This window comes from Penaeus monodon, chromosome 10 (genome assembly GCF_015228065.2).
Source record: "Penaeus monodon isolate SGIC_2016 chromosome 10, NSTDA_Pmon_1, whole genome shotgun sequence".
NCBI classification, from domain to species: domain Eukaryota; kingdom Metazoa; phylum Arthropoda; class Malacostraca; order Decapoda; family Penaeidae; genus Penaeus; species Penaeus monodon.
In genome coordinates, this window is record NC_051395.1 from 32,726,300 (window position 1) to 32,737,208 (window position 10,909).

A 10,909-nucleotide genomic window follows, 5' to 3' on the forward strand; every position below is an offset into this window, starting at 1 on the left:
TATGATGTATCTCTTTAGCCTGCAATTTTGTCTATTATGACTGTGGTTCAAGTAAATCCTCGCGGATTGCCGATGTCGTTTCCCTTATCTACTCTCATATCTATCAGAGACGGTTGGTAGTTCAAGCCAGGTCCATGCGGATCGCTACTGACGTCTCGCTCTTCTATTTTCTTCTAGATCTTTGTGAAAATAAAACACAAAATGAAAAAAAGATGAAAATAATTTAAAAACCAACATTAAAAACTGCACATTTTTATAAATCACCGGCTAGTGGTAGTTAACACCGCCTCTTCTCTGTTGCCTTTCTTTTTCTCTTACTCTGGCCCTTACGTGTATGATCTGGTTCCCCGATTATATATTGCAGTCGGACCGACAGGGCACCGAAGGAGGACCCTTAGGATGCTGTGAGAAGGACGTCATCGAAGATCGCCATAGGCCCGCGGACCAAGATTTTCGTCAGAAAAGGTGTTAAGTGGACGGGCATTGCCTGCCGGACTCCCCGTAGATCCAGCAAACCAGCACCTTGCCGCAGGTACCAGTCGCCCCAGGATACTGTGTATAGGCGACGCCAGGTGGACGCCTGCAGATCCGGTCAACTCCAGGAGGTCATAGCGCAGGTATCAGCCGCCCCGAGATGCCGCCCCTGCCCCGATGCCCATAGATCCAGATGAAGATTACGAGGACGTGTGGACGCGAGAAGGACCTGGACGAGATTTGTCAGGACGTGTGGACGAGACGCCCCGAGTTGCCGCTCCCCCCCACCCCCTAGACGCCGCAGATCCATTCACCTCCAGGAGCTCGTAGCGCAGGTATCAGCCACCTGAGATGCCGCACCCCCTGCCTGGCGCCCGTAGATCCAGATGAAGATTATGAGGGCGAGGACGAGCATGCCGCCGAAAAGGACCTGGACGAGATCTGTGAGAACGTGTGGACGAGGACGCCGCCGAGTTAGGCCTGGGCCAGGGGGAGGTCTAGACGAATCCGAAGTCAAGGAGGACCTGTGCGACACTTTCGAGGACGTATGGACATCGAAGACGGACAGATTACACTGAGGACCAGAAGGATGAGGACAACATGGACGAGCAGCCACGAGGATGCACCAGGACAACGTACGAGAACGAGACGACCAGCCAATTTAAGTCACCCTTGAAGGCGCCTCGAGGGCCAAGCAATATAGGATATGCATAATTCTATTTCTGTTACCAGTGGACCATGTGGCTACCAGTGGACCACGTGGATTGGCTACCACGCGGATCCAAAGTCCCAAATAAGAACCACCCGCTCAGCGAGGACGGAGGTCACATTTTATATCTCACCTCGTTTGACCGAGAGTTCGTGTTAAGCACCCGACGCGGTAAGGTCAGCTCCGCCCTCTCCCTCCGGGCAGCTGGCTGCGACCCGCATACCGCCGTACCCATAACTAGACATGTCTCGTGTGTTCTTATACTGCGTGTGTGAACTCTTAGAAATAAAGAGTGAATGCTGTTAACAAGTATAACTACCCCTCTGCTCACCATTGTATGAAGGATGATTGCCTTTTACAGTGTGTGTGTGTGTGTGTGTGTACATACACCCACATCAACAAAAGAAATACAGCACACATATATGCTAGTTCAGTGTCAAAATACTGAAAAGCCTTATATCCACAGTGGAAGTAAACTGTAGGAAAGAGTATTTTTGTGGGTTTGAAATAATATGCTGTGCTTTCAGCGGATTTTATCGCGTAGGTTTGATTTTTTGCAAGACACTTATCGTTATCAAGTGTATCGTTATCATGGTGCAGTGGTTATCACATCTGTCTAACACAGAGAAAGTCCCAAGTTCGAGCCCTAGTGAGCACTGGTCTTTTTCGAGATCAAAATGTTTCCATGCGGTTTAAAATAAATGTAGCAATTTTCAAGCAACTGTTTTATTATTTTATTGTAACAGTCGAAATTTCTCATTTGTATTTGCATATATTCATGCCCGACCCCCCCCCCCAACACATACACAACACACACACACACACACACACACACACACACACACACACACACACACACACACACACACACACACACACACACACACACACACACACACACACACTCCCTGCTTCACTATGTAAGTGAATCTGTCATGTGTTTGGCTAACCTTGACTCCACGGCACTGAAGTCTCAAAATTATGAAGTAATGATGGTCATCAACCATGCTCTCAATTCATTACCAATTTCTTATGCATAGCTAAGTTTATTGGAACTTAATTTTTTTCCTCTCGCCTTATTTCATTTTTTTTTTCTCTCTCTCTCTCTTCCTTTTAAAGCAATTTTGCTTTTTCATATTCTTACAGTTTCAACACTGTTTGTATGTGTTTGTAGGTTCCATTTTGTTTGAATTTGCTTATTATTAAAATCAACAGTGTTTCTCTCCCTCTCCTTTCACTTTGAGATTTGCAGTTTAATATTCTGTTTCTTTGTTTTTTACCTTCACATTATTAGTTTCCAAAAATTTGCTTTTCTTCTCTGACTCACAACCCGTTTTACTTCCTCCCTGTCAATACCAAAAGTAATATTGAACGGAGAACAGCAATGACACCGGCATCATTGAGAAACAAAACAATGACTATAACGGGCCGGTTGTTAAAGTTTGCTCGAGTCAGACCCAAATCATAAGACATGAAGGTATGTGCGTTCAAATGACCGACAATACAATTTAATCAATTTGTCAATCTATTACACGTAAATAAATACATATCAATCAATCTATGTATATGTATTACATAGTAGACTATGTTATCAGGGTTCTCAAACTAGACACTCGCACGACACACCCATTTCGAAGCACGTGTTCAAAATTTTCTTTCGACCGGTGGTGTCCCTGCCATTTAGTTCATGGGAAAAACACACGAGCACGCGTAAAATACATTTGAAATAGTAATTATGTAGTAGAGTAGTAGTAGCAGATATCCAGGTTAGCAGCAGCATAGTAGAGCAGTAGCAGTGGCCAGTAGTACTAGTAGCGTTTATGTGTTTATGTGTTAGGAGTAGTAGACTATAGTACTAGTAGTAGTAGTGATAGCAATAGTAATAGTAGCAGTAGTAGTAGTAGTAGTAGTAGTAGTAGAAGTAGTAGTAGTAGTAGTAATAGCAGTAGTAGTAGTAGCAGTAGTAGTTGTAGTAGTAGCAGTAGTAGCAATGGTAGTAGTAGCAGTAGTAGTGTAGCAGAAGTGTAAGTAGCAGTAGTCCGTCAGTAGCAGTAACAGGAGTAGAGTAGCAGTCGTAGTAATAGTAGTAGCGCAATATATAGTAGTAGTAGCAGTAGTGCTACAGCCGCATTAGTAGTCGTAGCGTAGTTGCAACAGCAGCATTAGTAGTGGTAAGCAGTAGAGTAGGTGTAGAAGTTGTAGCAGTAGCGTAGTAGTAATAGTAGTGTAGTCGTCAGGAGAAGGAGGAGTTGCAATAAAGTATGGTGAAAAAGAAAAGCAGCCATTATGTTCTTACTATACAATTTTCAACTTCAAGTCGCAAAATCAGTTCACGGTCTACACTGACAGCCTAGACTGTACAGAACTACTGGCTCCCTGTATGTGTGAGAGACAGGGAGCTACGACAAGCGATGAGGGGGCGGGGGAGGGTTTGCCATTGCTTCTGAAGTTTCCGAAGATTTACGAAATTGATCCTATTGTCTGAATATAAGGAAATATGATGATGATGATAATAATAATGATAATAATAATAATAACAATAGTAATAATAATAATAATAATAATAATAATAAATAATGATAATAATAATAATAATAATAATAATGATAATAATAATAATAATAATAATAATAATAATAATAATATAATAATGATAATAATAATAATTTACAGTATCTGATATTCTTCATTTTTTACAAATAATCGAGAATTTAGGGTTGAAGGTTTCAATGGTTCCTTCAGCCCCTTTTAGGGGGTTGAAGGAACATTCACCAACCCCTTTCAACCCCTTGGCTATTTATCGACCCTTTGGACTGTCCCATCCACCCCTGTCCCATGGCAGTCAATATTGACCACTTTGAGAACTCCTGGTATGTTAATTTTCATGTGTATGAACACTCAAACTCATTGGAATTGTCGATTTATATGCTCGGGTGATATCAGCATCTACATTACTTCCTTAAGAAGACATTCTCCTATTATTTATAAATAAGGTTGCTGGATTTTGTGTACCTAATTATGTACCTTTGCGCGCGCGCGCGCAGCGTGCGGCCGTGCGTGTGTGTGGTGTGTGTGTGTGTGTGTGTGTGTGTGTGTGTGTGTGTGTGTGTGTGTGTGTGTGTGTGTGTGTGTGTGTGTGTGTGTGCATATTATACACATACGCACACACACACACGCACACACACACACACACGCACACAACACGACAACACAACACACACACACACACACCCACACACACACACACACAACACACACACAAACATATATAATATATATCTATATATTATATTAATATATATATATACTATATATATATATATAATATATATGTGTGGTGTGTGTGTATGGTGCATATATATATAGATATATATATATATATATATATATATATATATATAATATATATATATTATATAATACTACTATATATATATATATAAAACATACATGTTTATATATATTATATATATATATATATATAATATATATATATATATATATAATATATAATAATGTTATGTATGTATGGTATGTAATCATGAATTTACATTTACATTTAGACTTACATTCACATATATGCTCATGTATAGTGTGCACATGCATTGCACGAATAAATGTAAGTCCAAGTTTACGATGTTCGTAAATATTTTTTGCTCACCAGGGGTCTAGGACCTTCTGTGTGTTAGACAGATGTGATAACCACTACACCATGAACACAAATTTATTTAATTCTTCTTCCGCCAAAAAAACGACACCCAAATGTATATTAAAATCAGACTAACAAACTGTGGGATTGAGAAACTAAAGGTAGAAATGGAAATATGTTTGGGACAACAAGAGAAGTGGCGACATCTCCTGCAAGTCATTGCGACAAATGTAGAAAAGGAATGGATGGGGATGAATATCTAAACAATACAAAAGAAGTATTTGGCCAATTTCGATGATATATCTTTAGACGAAGATATCACGCACACACACACACACACACACACACACACACACACACACACACACACACACACACACACACACACACACACACACACACACACACACACACACACACATATATATATATATATATATATATATATATATATATATATATATATATAGTATATATATATATATATTATATATATATATATATATATAAAATATATATATATATAATAATATATATTATATATATTATATATATAATATTTTATATATATATATATAATATATATATATATAATTAATATATATATATATATATATATAATCTCTCTTATATATATATGTATCTATATATCTATCTATCTATCTATCTATCTATCTATCTATCTATCTATCTATCTATCTATCTATCTATATATATATATATATGTAATCTCAGGCGTGCTTTCCGGGTAGGCGCTTGGAACATCCGGTCCTTGCGGCAGGATGAGCGGTTACCTCTGCTAACGCGGGAATTGAAGCGACTGGGAGTTGAGGTGGCTGCCCTCTCAGAGGTGAGAAGACCTGGTAGCGGCACGGTCAGTGTGGGTGGTTACACCTACTACTGGTCGGGCCGCAGCGATGGTCACCACCTCCAGGGTGTAGCCATAGCCATCTCCAGTCGACTTCAGCCCGCGGTAGTCGAGGTGACCCCGGGTTGATGAGCGTATTATGGCATTGAGACTGAAGCATGCTTTTGGCTTCTTGTCTCTTATTGCTGTATACGCTCCTACCGATGTATATAAAATCGATGTGAAAGAGGCGTTCTACGCCAAACTCGCATCTGTGGCAGACGATTACCCGGCGAGATATTCGCATTGTTCTGGGCGACTTCAATGCGGTATCCGGCTGTGACCGAGCTGGCTACGAGATGTCTGTCGGCCCCCATGGTTCGGGAGCTGATCCCAGCAGCGAGAATAGCCTCCTTCTCCGGGACTTTGCTAGGTCCCAGAAAATGAGGATCTCTGGCTCCTGGTACCAGCGCTCCAACCCGCATCGCTGGACTTGGTACAGCGATATGGGTACAGTGGCCAAGGAGATCGACCACATTCTTGTTAGCACGCGATGGAGGATCCTCCAGAACTGCAGGGTTTACCGGAGTGCCGAGTTCTGTGGCACCGACCATAGGCTGCTTGTGGCTACCCTGCGGGTCCACTTCAAAACTCCCCGTCCCTCCAGTGGCCACCCTAAGGTCTTTCACTTGGACAGACTAAGGGAGGAGGAGTGTGCCCGTGGGTTCACCATGGCAGTCTCTGACCGATTCACAGAACCCAGCAACCTGACGGACCCAGTTGCTCTGTGGCATAACACTCGAAGCAGCTCAGGAGTCCATTGGCATACACCCAAGGACATGGCAGAATTCCATCTCCCTGGAGACATTAGAGGCCACTGAAGTGTGTCGCAAGGCTCGGCTAAATGGGAATCAAGTCTTGCTTCATTCCATGGTGCATAGGGCTCGGACACTGCTGAGAAGGGACAAGGAACAGTTCATCAGGAATCTTGCTGAGGAGGTCGAAGGCCATTTCTTGGTAAATGACCTTCGCCCTGCCTACCAAGCCCTGAGAAAACTGAACCCTAAGCCCTCCTCAAGATGACTGCAGTCCGATCAGCGGATGGACGGATCATCTCAGATCATGTTGGGGTTCGTGAATGTTGGGCTGAGTATTTTGAACAGTTATACCAGGTGGACCCTCCAACAGTTAGCTTGGATGCAAGCGATGTTGCAGTGCCTGTGCCGGACCCACCCATCAGCAAGGAACCTCCTACCCTAACAGAAGTTAGGCTGGTGATTTCCAAGGTGAAGAGTGGGAAAGCTGCAGGCATATGTGATATCCCTGCTGAACTGCTAAAGGCTGGGGGTGAACCTATGGCTCGGGGCCTGCATACAGTCCTGACTGCCATTTGGCAGTCTGGTACCATTCCCCCTGACCTGCTGAGGGGCGTGGTCATCCCTCTCTGGAAGGGGAAAGGGGATCGTCGGGATTGTAGCAACTACCATGGCATTACACTGCTCAGCATACCAGGGAAGGTTCTCGCCCACATTCTTCTGAAACGGATCCGCAACCACCTACTGAGGCACCAGAGACCGGAGCAGTCTGGATTTGCTCCTGGCAAGTCCACAATAGACCGAATACTAGCGCTTCAAGGAATTGTGGAACGCCCTCGTGAGTTTGGTCGTGGGTTGCTCGCAGCCTACATCGACCTCAAGAAGGCATTTGACTCGGTGCATCGGGAATCGCTATGGGAGATCCTGAGGCTCAGGGGAATTCCGACACAGATTATTGGCCTGATAGCAAGCCTCTATACTAGTACTGAAAGTGCTGTAAAGTGTAGTGGGGGTATGTCGAACTTCTTCCCTGTTAATTCAGGGTGAGGCAAGGCTGTGTCCTTGCACCAACACTTTTCAACACTTGTATGGACTGGATAATGGGCAGAGCTACTAGCCAAAGTCAGTATGGAGCAACACTAGGCAATATTAAGGTCTCAGACATTGACTTTGCCGACGATGTTGCTATCCTATCTGAGTCTTTGGAGTCACTTGTGGCGGCTCTTGATGCATTTAGCAATGAGGCGAAGCCCCTAGGCTTAGAGGTCTCCTGGACCAAGATCAAGATTCAGGACTTTGGGGGCCTGTTAGGGGAACCCGTTCAGTCGATACATGCTTGCGGCGAGGACGTTGAAGTCACAGAAAGTTTTACATACCTTGGTAGCGTAGTCCATATCTCTGGGTTGTCAGACCAGGAAGTCAGTAGACGGATTGGTCTGGCAACAGGAGCCATGAACTCGATCAACAAGAGCGTTTGGAGGTGTCGGTACCTATGCAGAAGGACCAAGCTGCGTGTCTTCAAGGCCTTGATACTGCCAGTTTTGCTCTATGGAAGTGAAACCTGGACGCTATTCTATGTCTTGGAGTCTCGCCTTGATGCCTTTTGTAACAAGTCCCTTCGCCGGATCATGGGGTACAGTTGGCAGGACCACGTGTCCAACCGGCGGTTACACCGTGAGACTGGCATGGGACCTGTTACTTGCATAATCCGGGATCGCCAACTGAGGCTATATGGCCACCTAGCTCGCTTCCCTATGGACGACCCTGCCCATCAGGCTGTCTCCCTGCGAGACAACCCTGGGTGGAGGAGACCTGTGGGACGACCTAGGAGATCATGGCTTGGGCAGCTCGACGAGACCTGTCGCGAGGAATTAGAGATGGGCCGTGTGCCTGCCTGGAGACTCGCCTCGAGGGATCCTCGTGGCTAAAAGCGAAGGGTGGATGCGGCCATGCGCCCCCGTCGGCGTTAGCCCCTTGATGATGATGATGATGATGATATGTATGTATGTATATATATATATATATATATATATATATATATATATATATATATATATATATATATATATTTTGTGTGTGTGTGTGTATATATATATATATATATATATATATATATATATATATATATATATATATATATATATATATATATATATATATATAGAGAGAGAGAGAGAGAGAGAGAGAGAGAGAGAGAGAGAGAGAGATTTTAAAAGTCAAGTCATATTTGTACGTGATAATAATTGCCCTTTTTTCAACAGAATTACAATACTGAGTAAAACGTGATACTACGTACATGTCTTAATGCATGAATAAATCCAGGTAGTTCTTGATAAGGCAGCCGAGGTATCATTCCTGTCTTCGTTAGCTGTGATTTTTTTCCAGAGAGAAGTAAATAAGATCATTTATTTGCGTCTTCTTGTGACGTGTACCAGTCGTGGAATAAACCATTTATATTTCATAATGTTGATTTTTAGCTTTACAAAAATTAAAAAGAATATGTATATGTATATATAAATATATATATATATATATATATATATATATATATATATATATATATATATACATAATATTAGGAGCAGGTGCTGGGGGCTGGGGGGCAGTTTTCCCCCCTCAAGGTCAAGCTTGCCCCTCACCCAAGGGTCACAAATGTTAACTTTTTTTTACTATTTTATAATTATATTTTGGTCCGGTTATAGCGTCTAGAACTTTGTTCACTTCTCTCGCCATCCCCCCCCCCCCCCCCGATTAGCCAGCCAGCCACGCCACTGTATAAGCAAGAAGGTGATGATAAAACACTTAAAGGTCGTCAGAAGATGAATCAGCTGTTTCGTAATCCTTCAAGGTTTCTATTTCTTCTGTTGTCGAATCTTGGAACAACTGAGTGATAATAGACCTATATAATTATGAATAAAAATAATAATAAATAAAGACTAAATCGTCTGCCAAGTGCCTACGACTAAGAGAGGACGATCATACCGTACTTTTATTCTATATCTCCTAATTCCCTAAGTAGGAACTGTTTGTGAATTTACGATGACTGTTGACTGCACGAACACCAGCACGAGTACAGTAACGTGTGCGCAAAAGGGAAAATATGATACGATATGAAAAATACATTCGTCTTATAAAGTAGAGTAAATTCCATGTCCAAAAATCGCCAATAGTATACGTGCTCATGGTGTAGTGGTTATCACATCTGTCTAACACACAGAAGGTCCCAGGTTCGAGCCCTGGTGAGCACAGTATGTTTTCCTGTATTTGAGGTAAAATTATTGTTTACCATTTTAGTCATGCTTATTCTGTGCGAGTTTTATATTTTATACAGAAAAATGTCAGACAAAGTCAGATTGTATACATACGAAAACATCAATTATTCAATGACTAAAATCTTTTTACCCGTAAAATGTGTTCCATCAGTTATGTTTAATTAATATTTTTGTTGCCTAACGTCCGAAAATACTGACCCTTCATTTTCGTATCAAAAGTTTACAACAGAGCATAGATGTAGCTCACACTACCAATGACGATTATAATATCATTCACAACAACAATAATGATATATAGAGCGCGTGGATGACAAAACGCAAATCATGTATTGCCAAAAAAGTTCATGCATTAATCCCAAGTGTAGAGTACGTGCTATAGTGAAATACAGGCTGGAAATGTGTTGTGTGACTGACCTGTCATTACGGTATAAACGCCATTACTTCGGAAGCACTGTATACAAAGCCTTTATTCCTTCCATCTTTAGTGCCCCTAGAAGAGGCATGGGTATATTTCCTGGTCGAAGATTACGTTTGTGTGGATACCGTAAAAACAAAAATGAATGCGTTTTACTATACATGTTTTTTAATGATGATGGTGGTGGAGGTGGTGATGGTGGTGATGGTGGTTTGCTAATGGGGCTTTGCTAAGCAAAGCCCCATTAGCAGCTACAGTATGACGCAAAAAAGAAAAAAAAATACAATATATACAAAAAATAAAAAAAAAAATAAAAATAAGACTACTTGAACAAATATGGGTAAATAGGATTCATACCTTGTTATACGAAGTTTGTCTTAACTAATAAATAAGGAAGGCAAACGAGTCGGCAGGTAGAGAGAAAATCTCTCAACTCACAAATAAGCCGGTAATAAATCGATAATAGATAGACATGGCGATAGGCAGAGAGCAATATATTTATTATTTTTTGAGGATGCAGGGTTACACTAATTAGAATCTAAATTCGAAACATACACGCACACACACGCACGCACACGCACTCATGCACGCACACATACCCACACCCATTTCACGCACAAACACACACACGCGCGCGCGCGCACTCTCAATACAAACTAAGGAACATTCAACACATCACCATTCTTTTCACTGCTAGAAAATATTGTGTATGCATTGTTATGGTGACT

General features: G+C 41.9%; 1 non-coding gene across 1 annotated transcript; it reads left to right on the top strand.

Moving 5' to 3' along the window:
• Positions 1 to 9,669: 9,669 nt before the first annotated feature.
• Positions 9,670 to 9,742, top strand: Trnav-aac. The gene has a single exon. It is a non-coding gene; the product is annotated as a tRNA-Val (tRNA).
• Positions 9,743 to 10,909: the final 1,167 nt, after the last annotated feature.